Here is an 18260-nt window from a genome sequence, read left to right as displayed (position 1 = left end):
AAAAAAATGATAAGAGGACAGAGGAAGAACGTAATACTTTTTTTTGGAGAGTATTGGATGTGAAAGTAAGGAAATGGTATTTAAGGAAATAGAAGTGAAGGAAAGTAGGGGGGATGGTTGTGAAAGATCAGAATTGAGGAAGTGGTACGGACAGAGAGTAGGAGAGAAGAGGGTACTAATAATGTCAAAAATAATTTGAAGGTGATATATACTAATGTTGATGGTTTCATATCGACAAGGATCGAAATTAATGATTTCTTGAGAGAACATGAACCTGATGTCATGTGCTTTGTAGAGACCAAATTAAGAGAAGATATTGATGTTCATTTGGGAGATGGTAAATACAAACTGTGGAGAAAAGACAGAAAAGAATAAAAGGGAGGAGAAGTGATGATAGCAGTGAAGAACAACATAAATGTAGATACTGTGGAAATGGGAGAGGGCAGGGCTGAAGTGATATATATGAAATTAGAAACTGGAGAGAATGTTAAGGGAGATATGGCGGTAGTGTATGTTCCCCCAAAGACAAGAGCATGGAAGGATGACGAATACCATGAGATGTTGTCAGATATGGCTAGCTACTTGCAAAAAATAATTGAGAAAAGCAATAATATAATTTTGGTGGGTGACTTTAATTGTAAAGAGGTGAACTGGGAGGAATGGTACTCGGGAGGCGGCGAGGATTCGTGGGGCACTATGTTATTAAATATAATAATGAATAATGTGATGACGCAATGGGTCAAGGAAGAGACACGGTTTCGAGGTGAGGACACACCAGCAAGGTTAGATTTACTGTTCACCAAAGAACCCGATGTAATAGAATCATTGGAATATCTCTGTCCTTTGGGAAAAAGTGATCACGTGGTCACTGAGTTCCAGATGTTAATAGGAAACGTCGAGCCAAGAGACGAGCTTCATAGACAGGGAAGATACAACTTTGGCAAAGCAAATTTTACAGGATTGAGAAACTTTTTTGAAAATGCGGATTGGAGAAAATTCAGAGAAATAAGAGAGATACAGAGGAAGTGGGATATCTTTCTAGACCTCTATAATTTGGGAGTGGAAAAATTTGTACCAAGAGTAAGAGGGAAAGAAAACAGGAAAAAGGAGTGGTTTAATAGAAGGTGTATGATAGCCAAAAAAGAGAGAGATAAGGCGTGGAGCAATTGGAGAAAGAGAGGTAACGACAGAACAAAGGAAGAATATAAAAGAACAAGAAACGAATACACAAGAATACGTAGGGAAGAAGAAAGGAATTTTGAAAAAGGTATAATTGACAAATGCAAGGATGAACCCAAACTGTTTTATAGATTTGTTAATGGCAAACTGAAACAAAAGGAAGGAATCACCAAGCTGAAAGTAGATGGAGAGGTCTTTAAGGATGCGGCAATGCAAGCAGAAATAATGAACAAACGTTTCCAGTCAGTTTTCACTAAAGAAAAGGAGCTTGTGGAAGGGGAGGGAGTGATCAGAAATGTTCCGGTGATGAAAGATATAAAAGTGGAGGTGCAGGAAGTGTATAAATTACTGGAAACACAAGATGTAAGGAAAGCCCCAGGACCTGATGGAATTTCTAATTGGATACTGAAGGAATGCAGAGAACAACTGGCGGATAAAATTCACAGCTTAATTGTATGCTCACTGGAAGAGGGGAAAGTGCCAAAAGAATGGAAGAGGGCAAATGTGGTACCAATTTACAAGGGAGGAAACAGGGAAGAACCCCTGAATTATAGACCAGTGTCTCTAACCAGCATGGTCGCAAAATTGTGTGAGAGAATCCTGAAAGACAGGTGGATAAAATATCTGGAAGAGATGAATATTTTGGCTGAATGTCAGTTTGGATTCAGAAGTGGAAGGTCATGTGTTTCAAACTTGTTGAGCTTTTACTCAAGAGCGATTGATGTGGTACAGGAGAGAGATGGTTGGGTGGATTGTGTGTACTTAGACTTAGAGAAGGCCTTTGACAAGGTACCTCATAAGAGACTAATGTGGAAACTAGAATATATAGGAGGACTAAAGGGGAAACTTCTGGAATGGATGAGAGACTTTTTGAGAGACAGACAAATGAGGACAGTAATAAAGGAAAAGATGTCTGGATGGAGGGAAGTAACAAGTGGAGTCCCTCAAGGCTCAGTGTTGGCGCCAGTAATGTTCCTGATTTACGTAAATGATATGGTAGATGGAATGAACAGTTATGCGAGTCTGTTTGCTGATGATGTAAAGATCTTGAGGAAGATTGAGGTTGAGGAGGATTGTAAAATGCTGCAGGAGGATCTGGATAGGATACATGAATGGAGCCAGATGTGGGAAATGAAATTCAATGCAAAAAAAAATGTAAAATGTTGGAAATGGGTAAAAGTACCAAGAGGCCATCATTGAATCATTTGATGGGTAATGAACCAATCACAAAAGCGAAGGAAGAGAAAGATTTGCGAGTGCTAGACCAGGACAGTTTGTCACCTGAAAAACACATTAACAAGACAGTTAGAGAGACATATAAACTACTGACTAATATAAGAGTAGCTTTTCATTATATGGACGAGAAGATGAAGAAAAAATTAATAGTGGACATGATTCACCCCAGGTTAGAATATGCAGCAGTAGTGTGGTCCCCACACAAAAAGAAAGATATAAACAAGATTGAGAGAATACAAAGAATAGCAACCAAAATGGTCCCCAATCTGGCAGATCTGTTGTACAGAGAGAGGCTGGAAAAGCTGGATTTGCCTTCCTTAGAAGAAAGAAGAAAGCAAGGTGACATGATTGCAGTGTTCAGGACCATGATGGGAGTAGATAAAATTGACAAAGAAGATCTGTTTTTATGGGATAAGAAAGTAACAAGAGGACACAGAATGAAACTGAAAAAGTCAAGCTGCTTGAAGGATATCAAGATATATAGTTTTCATTATAGATGTCTAGACCTGTGGAATAGCCTGGACAAAGAGATCGCCCAGTCTAAAAACTTAAAACGAGTTTAAATTTAGGTAAATTTGACTTATTGAGAAACAGAGACGCGACCCCATGAGCGTAGCTCAGTTCCTGTACATCACAATTAGGTAAATACAATTAGGTAAATAAAACACACACACACATGACAGAGAGAGAGAGAGAGAAAGGGGATCTGCACACACACACACACACACAGATGAGAGAGAGAGAGAGAGGGGAGCTGCATGCACACACACACGAGAGAAAGAGAGAGAGAGGGGGGGGGAGCTGCATGCACACACACACACATGCACATGAGAGAGAGAGAGAGAGAGAGAGAGAGAGAGAGGGGAGCTGCATGCACACACACACATGAGAGAGAGAGAGAGAGAGAGAGAGAGAGAGAGAGAGAGAGAGAGAGAGAGGGGAGCTGCATGCACACACACACATGAGAGAGAGAGAGAGAGAGAGAGAGAATAAATATAGGAATGGCACAAGGAGCGTCCCTTCTCTCTCATATTCTCCATTCCCTCCCTCCTCTCTCGGAGAGAGAGAGAGAGAGAGAGAGAGAGAGAGAGAGAGAGAGAGTTTTGGGCAGGCCAAAATTGTATGATAACGTATGCTTTGTCGGCAGTGCGTGAGTAATTTTTCGTAGTTTGAGAGAGAGAGAGAGAGAGAGAGAGAGAGTTACGGGCAGGCCTAAATTGTATGGTAACGTATGCTTTGTCGGCAGTGCGAGTAATTTTTCGTAGCCTGAGAGAGAGAGAGAGGAGGGGGGAGGGTTGATGATACAGTAATCATGTGATCCTTGCCCAAGGCCATGGTAATAAATATAGGATGCCGGACAATGCCCTTCCTTACCTCACTCACCGCGGGTGGTTGGTTGCTCCCGCCACCAGCTGTTCATATTCTGGCCATTTTATCTCACCATCATGTGACTTTCTGTAGTCATTCATATATATATATATATATATATATATATATATATATATATATGTATATATATATATCGCCGGATGCACGCGAACATGTCCAAGACGATGATATGTGTTTCATTCAATTCTGTAAGACTCAGAATGATTAACTTTTTGTTGACAAACTGGAGAAAAAAGGAACACCGATGTGGAATTAAGTGTGTATTGAAGTTTTGCCTCACAGCTTCCTCAGAATACAATTGCTGAATATACACCACATCTATCCATCTATTTATCTATCTATCTGTCTATTGCCAGACGCCTCAACCCCGTTCGGGGTGGCCACAAACAAATCGCCTCCAAGTCGCCCTGTCCCCTGCCATTTCACTGCCCTGCTCCCAACTCACACCCCCCTCTCTCATATACCTCTCCACCCCATCCCTCCATCTCATCCTCGGCCACCCCCTCCCTCTCCCCCCCTCCACCTCACTCGCATACACTCTCTTCGTCAGTCTTTCACCCTCCATCCTCTCCACATGGCCAAACCACCTCAGTGTATTCCTCCTAACACATCTTATCACATCCACATCCATACCACAATGCTCCTTTATATCCTCATTTGTCAGCCTGTCTCTCCATGTGACCCCACAGGCTCCTCTTAAATAACTCATTTCCACTGCTCTCAACTCTTGACTTGTGTCCTTCCAACAACGTCCACGCTTCACTTCCATAAGTTAGAGTTGGTATCACAATACTGTCATGTAGTAACTTTTTCACTTCCATGCTCACTTCCCTGTTTCTTATCACTGCTTTCAAGGAACCAGCAACCTTTCTTCCCTGCTGTACCCTTTCAAGCACTTCACCCTCGAAACCTCCATCCTTACTCATCACACTACCCAAGTACTTAAACGTACTCACATTTTCCAATTCCTCGCCATCCAACCTCGCTGTACATTCACTGACTTCACCTCTCTCAAAGACCATCACTTTACTCTTCCCTACATTCACCTTTAAATTCAGTTTCTTACACACTCTCCCAAACTCATCCACCAAGTCTTGCAGCTCCCCTTCGTCTTCACTCAACAACACAGTATCATCTGCAAACAACAGTACTGGGAGTTTCCAAACACTACCCTCTCTCACCAGGGCCACTCCAACATCCACTACCCTACCTTGTATCTCTTTTAATACCCCATCCATGTACAGATTAAACAACCATGGAGACATGACATATCCCTGTTTCAACCCAACCCTCAAAGAGAAAAATTCACTTAGTTCACCATCCACACGCACTGCAGCCTTAGCACCATCATACATACTCTTCACAGCATTCAACAACTTCCCATTTACTCCATATATTCTTAATACTTTCCACAATCCTTGTCTATCCACCCTGTCATATGCTTTCTCCAAATCCATGAAAGCCCCATACAACTTCTTTCCCTTCTCTAGAAACTTTTCCACTAAAGATCTAAAAAAATGAATATCTGATCTACACAACTTTTTCCCTTCCTAAAGCCTCCCTGTTCTTTTCCAACTAACTGATCTGTTATTTTCCTAACTCTGTCAATAAGTATCCTACCACACACTTTTCCTATTATACTAAGAAGACAAATGCCCCTATGATTACCACACTTCTGTTTCCCCTTTTCCTTTGTACATCTCCTGTATATATAGCAGAAGGCAGTGGGGGTGTGAGAGGGGTGAGGTCTTGGCTAGGGGTGGTAGGGGGGGCCGGTACGGTAAGGAAGGTGAGGTCCAGGGGAAAGGATTTACAGATCACGGCACAAGGGCGGAGCGAAACAAGGGGCAGGTGAAGTGGGAAATCCTTAGGGAGAATTTAATTCGCCCCATAGAGCTAGTTTATAGGATACCCATTCCTCATCATGTGAAGAGGCAGCATCAGTGAATGATGACCACATGGGTGGCCAATAAAGGAGGAGTTATCCAGCTGTAAGAGTAATTTTGGCCCAGAATTTACATGCTACTACAGTACACATAATTACAAAGATTATAAAATAATCTGCTGTCGGGCCCTGCTGCGGATGTCAATGATTGCATTGCGCAGTTGACCCTTGTGCAGTGTGGTGCGGTGAGGATCTGTCCGTTCTCCCCTTTGGGGCTAAGATGCGAATGAATGTGTTTGAATGGGTGAGTAAATGGGGAGTGTGTCGTCCTGTCTCGGCTACCTCCCTTTCCTTGGGGGAAGCAGCCTAGGTATATAGATAGATAGATAGATAAAATAAAAAGGGGGCATATTGGCATAAGCGTTTGTGACAAATGGTAATGCGTAAATATGGCCTACTTATTAGCCAACGGCAATACCACGTTGAGTACACCGCTTCCCGTCCGATCAGCGAAGTTAAGCAATGTTGGGTCTGGTTAGTACTTGGATGGGTGACCGCCTGGGAACACCAGTTGCTGTTGGCATCCCTATGTGTCAAGTGGGGTTGGTGGAGGATTAGTGCCCCTCCCTGTAAAACAATTAACTCTGAGCCCTTGGCCACTCCGTTTGAGATACATGGCGTCTGGCAATGAATGAATGAATGAAACACAATACATACAGAATACAGTATAGTGATGCTTCACTGGTATATATGTTTAAATTATGAGTTGCAACAGACATTCAGTTACAAAACATAGCAATGTCTATATATGTTACATGGGAGATAGTACTGTATATCTAGATTAGTATACATGATGGAGTATACCTAGTGACAGACATACTGACCAATGGCAATGAGTATATATAGGCCTACGTAGTATATTTACTTACATAATATATACAGCACATAGTGATGCATCATTGGTATATACACTTAAATTACGAGTAATGATAGACATTCAATTACAGAATTAGAGCAATGACCGTATATGTTACATGGGAAACAGTATATCTTGTTCAGTATACATGTTGGAGTATACCTAGTGATAGACATATAGAAAAGCTTTATTTATGAGTTGAATTTATGAAGGAGAGATGGGAGAAGCCAGGGATTAATAGGGGGAAGAGGAAGGATCATTAGCAGCATGAGGAGGTATTGGGGCAACGGTGTGAGGAAATTTTAACAAGTAGGTGAGAAGTCCAGTGGCACCAGGGGAAGAGGAGGGAGCGGCAGGTTAGTAATTATGGGATTTAGAATAAAGGTGTGGAGAGAGAGAGAGAGAGAGAGAGAGAGAGAGAGAGAGAGAGAGAGAGAGACTGGGGAGGAGTGAAAGAAAGAGAACAGGAATAGCAGCATGAGGAGATTTTAACAAGTAGGTGAGAGGTCAGATGGTACCAGGGGAAAGGGAAGGGAGTGGCAGGTCTGTATTTATGGGATTTTAAAACAAAGGCTTGGAGAGAAGGAGAGAGAGAGAGAAAGAGACTGGGTAAGAGAGAAAGAGGGAGAATAGGAATAGCAGCATGAGGAGATTTTACCAAGTAGGTGAGAAGTCAAATGGCATCAGAGGGAAAGGAAATCTTGAACAAAGGCGTGCAGAGAGAGAGAGAGAGAGAGAGAGAGAGAGAGAGAGAGACAGACAGACAGACAGACAGACAGACAGACAGACAAACAGACAGACAGACAGACAGACTAGGCAAGAGAAACACACTGACTGGTTAATAGATGACACCAAACCCAGGTGTGAAACAGATGGAAAAGAGGGAGAGTTAGAGGATAGAACGTTGAATAGATAGTTAGACATAGGTAGAGAGATAGGTGGATAAATGGTGAGAGAGAGAGAGAGAGAGAGACAGAGAGACAGAGACAGAGACAGAGAGAGAGAGAGAGAGAGACAGAGACAGACAGACAGACAGACAGAAAGATGGAGACAAAATTATATTCCTCTTAGTATCTACAATTCTACAGTTACACTGGTGGTGCAAACCCTTTTTATGTTTTATAAGTATATTTGATGCAATAACGTTTATAGGGAGAGGGAAGGAATGTTGGGTAAGCAAATACAGGTCACAAGGGGAATGGGATTACCGATCCCAGCACGTGTGTGTGTGTGTGTGTGTGTGTGTGTGTGTGTGTGTGTGTGTGTGTGTGTAATTCACCGGGTCGGTCAGGATCACTTGATGGTCGTGATCGTCAGCATTTTACCCTCCCGGAAGGGAGCTGAGAGCTCATATAGTCCGATCTAAGGGCAAGGCTGTGACCTTCACACACCCACACACCCGTCCCCTTGCTCAAGGGGGACAGTAACCACCCACTTCGTCAGTGAAACTTTTCGCAACCTGAGCGAGGCGCGAACTCCCGTCTACCAGATGGCAAGCGAGAACGTTACCACTGCGCCAGCGAGCGGTGTGTGTGTGTGTGTGTGTGTGTGTGTGTGTGTGTGTGTGTGTGTGTGTGTGTGTGTTTACATAAGTGTTGCATATGTGGGCAAGCAGCTGGGTGATGAAAGGGTATGGGGATGGATGGGAAGAAAGGAGGGGTGATGTTTTTAGTTTAAGGGGGGGGGTGTGGGGAAGCTATCCTATTGACAATATATTTGGTCCCAGAATCCGATAGGTGATAAGATCTGCTGTACTGGTCAATGGTGTTGGAACATACTATGACAAGCCTCCAGACATTTGCATTTTTTTAAGTCTGCTTCTTTGTACAAAATTTTTGCATTTTCCCATTTCATTACGTGACCTGTATTAAATCTGTGAGCTACACATGCGTTGTTGGTGTTGTGCCAGCTCATTGCATACTTATGTTCTTTTATTCTTTCTTCCAAATCATGCCCTGTTTCACCTATGTAGACCTTATCACATACTACACATGGAATGGAGTAAACACCTCTCTCGCCTGTGCTGCTGGTTCGTACCTTGTGTCTGACCAGATCACCCACTGTCTGAGATGTCATGAAAGCTACCTCAGTTCCTGCATTTCTTAAAAACCGAGCAATGTTGTTGCTCGTACTGTTATTGGGCAGGACTATATGTGTCACATCATTGGATTTTTCAGCCGTTGCCCGTTCCCTGATAGCCTTAGCTTAGCATGTTGTCTGGCACTGAATAACATGTGTTTTGGGTACTTCAGTCTAGAAAATGTGCTGTCTATGTCCTCGAATTCCTCTTTCAAATGATCTTCACTGCAAATCCTCAAGGCTCTGAGGTAGAACCCTGTTAATACACTTCTCTTTATCCTAACGTTATGGCTTTATTCACTATTACTCCAGTCATAAAAGGTTGGTAAGAAGATTGCCAATGGAGTGTCCCTGACAGAATCCATGCTAACGATCAGAAAGATGGTTCTGATAGGAAAGATTCCCTATTATTTTTATTTTTATTTTTTTTTAAGAATACTCAAAAATTTTGCAACACAGGATGTTAAAGCAACTGGGCGATAGTTAGAGGGTTGAGAAGGGTCATTCTTCTTTGGGGCAGGCTGAAAGAGAGCAAACTCCCAGCAAGAAGAAAAGGCATAGGTTGACAGACAAAGACGAAAGAGTTTACCTAAGCAGAGTGTAAGCAAAGAAGCACAGTTCTTGAGAACAGGGGGGACTCCATTAGGCCCATATGCCTTGTTAGCTTTGAGGCCAGTGATGGCAGAAAATATATCGGTTGATGAAATTTTAATGTCAGCTATGAGGAAGTCAGAGAGGGGAAGTGATGGAGGAACAGCACCAGATTCATCTACGATGGAAATGATCGAGAAAGTCTGAGCGAAGAGATCTACTTCATCAGTAGAAGAAATAGCTACAGGGCCATCAGAGTGGAAAACAGGAGGGAAGGATGATGAGGTAAAGTTTTTAGAATGGTTTTTGGCAAGGTGCCAGAAAGAGTGGGAAGAATTCCAGTTGGAGAGTTCAGAGCATTTAGTATGGATGAAATTATTTTTAGCGTAGTGAAGAACAAACTTTGCACAATTCTGGGCAGCAACATAAAAAAGATGAGATTCATGGGTAGGTTGACTCCAGTACCTTTTGTAGGCCTTCTCCTTGTTGTGGACAGCATTAGAGCAAGCATGATTAAACCAAGGTTTCTTTGCACTAGTCAAAGGATATAAGAAAGTAATGTATGCTTCCATGCCTGAGAGATTAACCTCCGTAATGCGCATGGCACACACTGATAGCTCTCGGCCATGGAAGCAAGAACCATTCCAGGGAAAATCAAAGAAGTACTGTCTGAGAGCCTCCCAATCAGCAGCCCCAAAGTCCCATAGCCGACATTTCTTTGGGAGGAACAGGACAGGTTAACCCCTAAACCGCGGGGTTGTTTTTGCCTGACTTGCGTGTCTCGCGGGCATATTCGCGCTCCGACAGACTCTCTAAAAATATTTGCCAAAAATCAGTTATTAGTCCTAGAATATTATAATTACATATGCATATGGCACATACCTTCAGCTTTCTCCTGGGATGTTTGTTGAGCCTTTGTTGAGTACCGTAGGACTTGTGGAGACCTCTGAAGTTGGGTAACGAAGTCTCCACTTTACACTTCCCGACAACCCGTAATATGATTACCACAGCCTGATATTATCACTAGAAACACTATTCTATGATTCTCAAATAGTTTGGAATCCATACTAAAAAAAAAAACACTGTGAAAGCAATGAAAATTACGAGACATCGTTTGCCGCTTATTCATAAAAACACTCACAGTTTATATTTCCATTACTATATACCACTTATATGTATCTACAGTCTTTATCCATAAGTTTCCTTCAGTAATAGTAGTTTATTGTCACTGTAGGCATTCAATTTCTCTTTCAGTAAAATACATACCATTCACTTTCTCGTCCTGTATACTAGCGTTGAGAGTGAATCTGTCACTTTCATTTTCACTTTCATAACTCATAGTATTCATACATGCTAGAGTGAAACTTTCACTTTTATTACTCCTAGTATATATACTCTTATTCTTATATTACTACTCATTTACATTTTTATTTACATTCTATTTTATTTACATTATTTACATTTCTATTTTATTTACACTGTGTTATGCAGTCACTTGCAGTAACTTATAAAACTATTTTCCACTGTTCACTTATATTTACATTCATAGCTTTCACTTGCTGTTTACACATTATTTACATTTCCACTTGCACTGTTTTACTCACCAGATAGATCGTAGTCACTGTCTATCATTTTCATTGACAAATCAGCCAGGTCACGTTCCACAGTCACTTACCTCTTTACCTCTTTCCACATGAGGTTTATTAGGGGGTAGAGGTCACAGGGCCCTTTGCATGGGACTAAAATGCAGTGTACTGTAATTGGGCAGGCGCGAATCCGACGTGGTTTCACCTTGAAAGACGACAGTAAACTGAATACAGTGTAGTGGCCTGCCTGCCTAGGGGAAGTGCAATGCTGCCAATGTCAGCGGGGTGAAAGCTGCTAATATATACGCTATGAAATGACTGGCAGGAAATCTAGACAATACATAATAAATTAGGTAGTTCCAGGTGAATGTAAATATCACTTAGGCTTCTCCCTTCCTTTCTTATATATATTTTTACTACGAGAATAGATTATACGGCATATTTCAAGGGGAAATAAACAGCGAAAATTAGTGAACGAGTGCACGTGAGGTGTTGTCAGGTGATAATTAGCCAATTCCAGGTGTATGGCACTATCACTTACCTTATTTCTTTCTTGTATATACTATTTGGTATAAGAATAGGGCATAGGGCTTATTTTAATGGATGAAATCAGTGGAAAATTCCAGGGAAGATTTACTTAGCACAGCACAACTGGGCAGGCGAGAGGAGAGGGTAATGGAGGGGAGGTAGGGAGGGGAGTCAAGAACGGGAAGAAATGGCTAAATTGTCAACAATGGATGGGAGTACAGATGAGAATAGGAGTGCTGACTAGTGCTGGACATTGGGAGTACTGATAGATGATACAAGCCACCACTTGAAAGCCCGGGCGAATTCAAAATAACACAGAATCACAAAAGTGACGCCCCGCAGTTAAGCGGTTAAGGTGATATGGTTATGATCGGAGGAGCCCAACGGAGAGCAGAAGGATTAGTTGTGAGGAAGAGGTCAAGTATGTTGGAACTCTCTCCACGGCAGTCAGGGATATGGGTAGGGTGCTGTACAAGCTGCTCTAAGTCATTAACCCTTTGGCTACATTGCACATTTAAGGTCGAGAGAGAGAGAGAGAAAAAAAGTCCATACGCCTTGACTCGACTGTAGTCAACTTTCTCTATGTTTTTTTTTTTTAACCAACATGACTTTAATCTACCACTCTCATCTGAATGTGGCTGTGACGCTAGTTCCTATAGCTGCCACCAGCATCAGGTGGCAGCACCTGTAATGTAAACATCCAACCTGCCTCACTTGTGGCTGACCACCCACACACCACCCACAACGCTCGAGTTCTTCTGCCTTAAACCCTTTTTTTAGCTTCTTTCAGGTAAGATTTATGCTAGTTATCTAAATAACATCAAGATCAAAGCATACAGCTATCTGTCAATATAAGTGCAATGGCAGAATAAAGCACCAATATACAAAATACAAGTGTTTTCTGCTGGGATCTGATCAGGTGTTTCTATCCAATATCGTTGTCTCACTGTTTTTCACATATAATCTATCTATTGGAGGCATACAGGTACATATATGCAAGTTATTATAGCTCATCCTGTTTGAGTTTATGCTAGAAAAAAAGTGTACATGGGTGATAAAGTTATTGTGAAAAGATCATTTTCAGATGTAGACCTAGCATGGGAAGAGTGGTGTTTTTTCCCCTCTGTCATACACGTCTCTCAAGTGTGGTTAGAGGTAAACCACTGTGATGATGCCTCAGAAATTGGAAGGCTGGATAAATTACCTAAGGATTTTGTATCATTTGAAAACAAGAAACATAAGCCAAACTGCTATGTGTGCAGTAGTGAGCCCTTAAAATGCAAGCTGAAAGGTAAGGGACAATGTAAACAAAATCAAACTTCATACTTCTGCAATGAATGTATCAATAAACCTGCACTGTGCCTCATCCCCTGTTTCAAGATATATCACACTCAGAAGGTGTACAAGAAGGTATGTCAATGTCAGACAAAGTAGATAAACTGTAGATACATTATTTCAATTTTTCAAGGAACATGATAGGATGTGATCCCATTACTATTTTTGATTGTTTACATCTGCCAGGAAGTTATAATTAAATTTTTTGGAATAATGCATCATTATTTTCCATGGAAACTTTGGCAGTATACTTTTGTAGCTGTAATAATAAAGCATGGATAATTTCTGTTTTTCAAGGAACATGATAGAATGTGATCCCTACAATTATATTTTTTGCTGTTTAGATTTGCCAGGAAGTCCCCATTTTATTTTTTGGAAAATCACATCATTATTTTCCATGGAAACCTTGCCAGTATACTTTTGTAGCTGTACCATGATAAAGCATGGATAATTTGTAGCCATTAGTATGAATTTGACCTCATATACTTCAATATTAATATTTTTACTGAATTTTTAAAAATCCAATTTTATTTAATAAAAAAAAATCAATTTTGAAAAAACTTTCAACTTTCAAGCATTTCTAATGCTAGATACAAAAACTTTATGTATACATAAACTTATGACACCAATCAAAAACACTGGAAAAGCATTTTCATTTTGGGTGTAAAAATGCCTCTCAAAGGGGGCAGTGCCAAAATCGTCGGTAGTAGCCAAAGAGTTAAGCAACCTTCATGGCTCCTAGGTTCAGTTAACCTGAGAATCTATAGACCTTTTCATTTCCAGATGGCATAAATCTCAACAACCAACATTTCTACATGACATTAAACAGTCACTAGCATTACCTCTCACCTCCTGACAGTGTGATGTCAACATCTCCTGGCTTCCATCCCCACATTTTACTGTATACACTCATTATGCCTCACTCAAATCTGTGTGATCTTTGCTGGTTTCATCTATGTGTAGTTTTCATGTATTTAACTTGCACTGATGTACTAAATTTGTTTGTTTTCTTGTTCTCATTCATCACTTTCAAAAGAAGATAAAGTAATTTGTTTTTTCACTTCAAAGAACAGCATTGTTTCTACACTGCAAGCAGCAACCTCCTCTATATCACTAATGTTACAACAAACCATGCCAGCAAACCCTATATAGCAATACATCTTAATACATCTATCTATAGCAATACATCTTAATCCTGTAAGGGGAGGTCAAAAACAAACTGCCTCCATTTCAGCTATCCCCTGTCACGTCATTGCTCTCCCCTCAACTTACATCCCCCTCCCTCATATATCTCTCTACTCCATTCCTTCATCTCATTCTCAGTCTCCCCCTCCCTCTCTCTCCCTCCACCTCACTCACATACATTCTCCTAGTCAGTCTCTCATTCTTCATTTTCTCCACATGATAAAACCACCTCAATGTATTTCTCCTAATGTTTCCTATTACATCCACATGCAAACCACAATGGTCCTTCACTTCCTCATTTGTCAGTGTGTCTCTCCACGTAACTCCACATGCTCATATCAGAAAACTCATTTCCACTGCTCTCACTCTTGTGTCCTCCCAACTAGGTCCAAGCTTCACTTCCATATGCTGGAGTGGGCAATACTGTAATACAGGGACTTTTTAAATTCCGTATTCACTTAGAACTACTTTCAGTGAAACTGCAACCTTTCTTCCCTGCTGTACCCTTTCAAGCATTTCATCCTCCAAACCTCCTGCAAGTTCATTGGAACAATAAGGGTTAAGAAAACTAAAATAGCTTGACTGAAATATCCCTCTTCTGTAACCTAATCCTAGACACTGACATGAATTAAACTGACCAAAAGTTAATCTTTCACACTCGACTGAGCACATTAAGGAGACACCAGATATTATAACACTGGTAAATTTAAAAAAAAATCAACTAGTTGCCTCATCTCAATGTAGAAGTCTCCCATGCTATTGACACTTGACATGTTCCTAAGATGCCATTAATATGCAAACTGCATTGATACTACTGTAGTTTTTTGATGGTTGCCTTTATATAATCATCATATAATTCATTATGCTACCATTCATACATTATGTTAATGTGATTTTTTAATGACTGATAATATATTCCTTTAATACATACCATTCCACAATGAATATCTGCTCAGCTACAAGCATTAAGAATAGTTACACTTATTAATGGTGAGAGAACCACTGATGGAAGTGAGTAGAGCTGAGAGCAGGTAACTAGCTACTTACGAACGATAACAAAGAAGACAGGCTGGCACCAACTAATGCACATTTACGTAAACATTTTATTACTTTCCACAGAAGGAACTACTGACACAATGAACATGGTGACTCTTTACCATACAGGCATGGTGATTACACCTATACTATAACAAAGTCATGGTTTTAAGATAAGAAATTTTGATACATGTCCAACACAGGTAGTTCCATCCATCCATCCATCATCCAATCTTATCTTGCCCCATGAGGAGCATAGGAGCCCGGGGCTAGGCAAGTTGATCCTGACATTGAAGATGAGAGTGACCAGCCTCACTCATCCCAGAGTGGCATTCTGTGAGCAATAAACCCCAATCATCCCTTGGATATAAACCTACACAGGCTCAATTCAATTGAAGCACCTTAATTACCCACTAAACCACCAGGTGCCATAATTTGGTTATATGGTTACCATCCAACATAGTAAAGGGTTTCCTGGTGTACAGGAAACCATCTGGCAAGTCACTCAGTGCAGAGTCGTCCACAGACAGAAGGAAGAGGAAAAAATGAAGGAAAGAAAGACAGAAGAGGAAGGATGGGAAGAAGGAAGTGAGGAAAGGGCAGGAACCTGAGAGCAGCACTACACAGGGTGTTAACTGTTGAATTTTGACTGCAAAGAGTGATTGGAATAAAACAAAATATACCTATTTTGAGGTATTCAATGATGTGGCCAGGTCACCTGCGGCAGTGTTTACCAATGATCTCTCCGACTGGATGTGTCAGTGTATCAAACATACTCTATGTACAAAAAAGGAAAACACTAATACTGTAACCATGTCAAAGCCATAGAAAACTAAATGATTCAACCTAACCAAACCTGATCTAACCTAACCCAATCCAACCTAACCTAACTTGCATTTTATTGCCAGCTTTCAAATTTAAAAACATGGTTAAGAACATCAGACATGGCCAGCTACTTAAAGACGTCGGTGGAATATTTATGCATTCTAAATCTTCATTCATAGCTTTCACACGAATTTTTATAAAAATGCCCGGTTGCTGTGGTAATCCAGGAAAAATAACAAGTAACCTGTGAAAGGCTATTTCAACAGAAAATATGGAAAGGCTGCACCCATTTGGCAAAGAATTAATAAGAATATTTTGTTATTTGTTAAAAATGTAGGAGGTAAATGTGATTATGAACCTCTGCATGACTGATAAAGAGAATCTCACTGTGACATTAATACAGTGCTATCAATTTTTGACATTAATTTTCTTTACGGAGCTTGATAAACATTTTTTTTCCCCCCCTTAGACTCCTCCTATACAGTATAGTCCAGTCTCACTATATGATAGGGTTGCACCACATGAAAACCTATCATATAATGATTAATCACATAACAAGGTCAATAAAACATGGATTAAATGGGGATAGGAAGGGTGATCTTGACCGCGAAACCTACAATGCACAAAAAATTCTGCTATCCACCTGAAGTTTGTCCTACAGTAGGCTGGTTCGAGTCATCTCCATGTGTCCCCCTGAGGATGGGGGACAGCTGGAGTGCCCGGAAAATCACTCTAGGTCCTCATGAGGAGGTGAAGAGGAGGTGAAGAGGATGGGGAGAGTGATGCAGTGATGCCAAGGGAGAGTGATGTGCAGAGGCTGAGGGAGAGCGATGCAGTGAAGCCAGCGGAGAGATAAGGGTTCTGCGCACGTAAACATTTTTCATTCATTCATTGCCAGACGCCATGTATCCCAAACGGGGTGACCAAGGGCTTAGAGTTAATTGTTTTACAGGGAGGGGCACTAATTCTCCACCAACCCCACTTGACACGTACGGAAAACGTTATGCCAACAGCATCTGGTGTTCCTAGGCGGTCACCCATCCAAGTACTAACCAGACCCAACGTTGCTTAACTTCGCTGATCGGACGGGAAGCGGTGTACTACATTCGGTGGCCAATTTGGCTCAGGCAGCTTACTTTCGGCTTGCATGCGTCACCGTGTCCACACAAGATTCTTGGGGACGGCAGTCATGAATATTACTCTAGCGAATTTGTTACCAATTTTTATACTTTACTCTGAAAAAGGGTATAACTTTTCAATCATCATTCTTCCAATTTATCACATAATGATCAGTTACAGAGCAAGATCAGACTATTTATTCATAATTTTCATGAAAGTGAAAGTTTTTAGAATATGCTTGTACAGTATGAGGAAGAATTTATAAAGAAATAAAAAGATTATGTATTCCCTTTCCCAATCAGGTGGTGGGGATGCTGACTGTCAAGATATAGACCAGCTTAACCCGTGGACTGCACAAATTACCTTTTTTTATCCCAACCCGTGGTGCGCAAAAAAAGAATGGATTTTTTTTTTTTTTTTATTATTATATGGTATTTGCCCTTTCCTCTCCTCCATCCTTCTTTCCTTCCATCCTTTTCTGTCTTTCTTTCCTTCATTCTTTCCTTGTCTTTCTGTCTACAGGTGACTTTACACTCCCTCTTCTCTCTTTTTTTTCCTTCATTCTTTCCTCTTCCTTCTGCCTGTGGGTGACTCTACACTGAGTGACAAGCCAAATGGTTTCCTGTACACCAGGAAACCATTTACTATGCTGGGTGGTAACCATATAATCAAATTCTGGCACCTGGTGGTTTAGTGGGTAATTACGGCACTCCAATCGGATTGAGCCGGTGAAGGTTTATATCCAAGGGATGGTTGGGATTTATTGCTCATGTAACACTCAGGGATGAGTGAGGCTGGTCACTCTCACCTTAAATGTCAAAACCAACTTGCCTAGCCCAGGGCTCTTACGCTTCTCACGGGGCAACATAGGATTCGATGATGGACGGATGGATGATGAACTTGAAGATAAACATCCAGGGCATCATCTGGTGAAAAGAAAAAAAATCTCTCTCTCCCTCCGTCTTTGCGTAGGACCATCTGTAAATTTACATACTGGAGTAGTGAAAAAATGAAAAAAGAAAATCATTTTTTTTTCGTTTCTGTTTATTATAAACTTGAAGATAAACATCCAGGGCATCATCTGGTGAAAAGAAAAAAAATCTCTTTGTTTTTGTGTAGCGCCATGCATAAGTTTGCGCAGGGGTCGAATTGTTTACAGAGATGCAAGGCCAGCACAGCCTGAACTGTGGCTCGCAACGAGACGTAACCCAGCCTGAGCTGTGGCTCGCAATCCACGGGTTAAAAACAAAATGTGAAAAAGAGAAAGAGAGAGAGTGAGAGAGAGAATTACAACTGTAACATTCTCTCCATTTCCTGTATTTTCTGATATTACTTTGCATACAGTAATGGTGACCCCTGTATGTTGAGGAAC

The 18260-nt window shown here is 41.0% G+C and overlaps 1 non-coding gene and 1 pseudogene across 1 annotated transcript; one reads left to right on the top strand and one right to left on the bottom strand.

Moving 5' to 3' along the window:
• The first annotated feature begins 6153 nt into the window (after nucleotides 1-6153).
• LOC145393233 (5S ribosomal RNA) lies at nucleotides 6154-6272 on the top strand. The gene has a single exon (XR_013896185.1). It is a non-coding gene; the product is annotated as a 5S ribosomal RNA (ribosomal RNA).
• Nucleotides 6273-16773: 10501 nt separating this feature from the next.
• Nucleotides 16774-16892, bottom strand: LOC145393182 (5S ribosomal RNA; annotated as a pseudogene).
• Between the last annotated feature and the right edge of the window lie 1368 nt (nucleotides 16893-18260).

Source organism: Coenobita brevimanus, chromosome 23, assembly GCF_032717465.1.
Source record: "Coenobita brevimanus isolate Jiangsu-jjx chromosome 23, ASM3271746v2, whole genome shotgun sequence".
Taxonomy (NCBI): domain Eukaryota; kingdom Metazoa; phylum Arthropoda; class Malacostraca; order Decapoda; family Coenobitidae; genus Coenobita; species Coenobita brevimanus.
The sequence above is the reverse complement of the archived record's forward strand: the minus strand, read 5'-3'. Positions and strand labels throughout refer to the sequence as shown.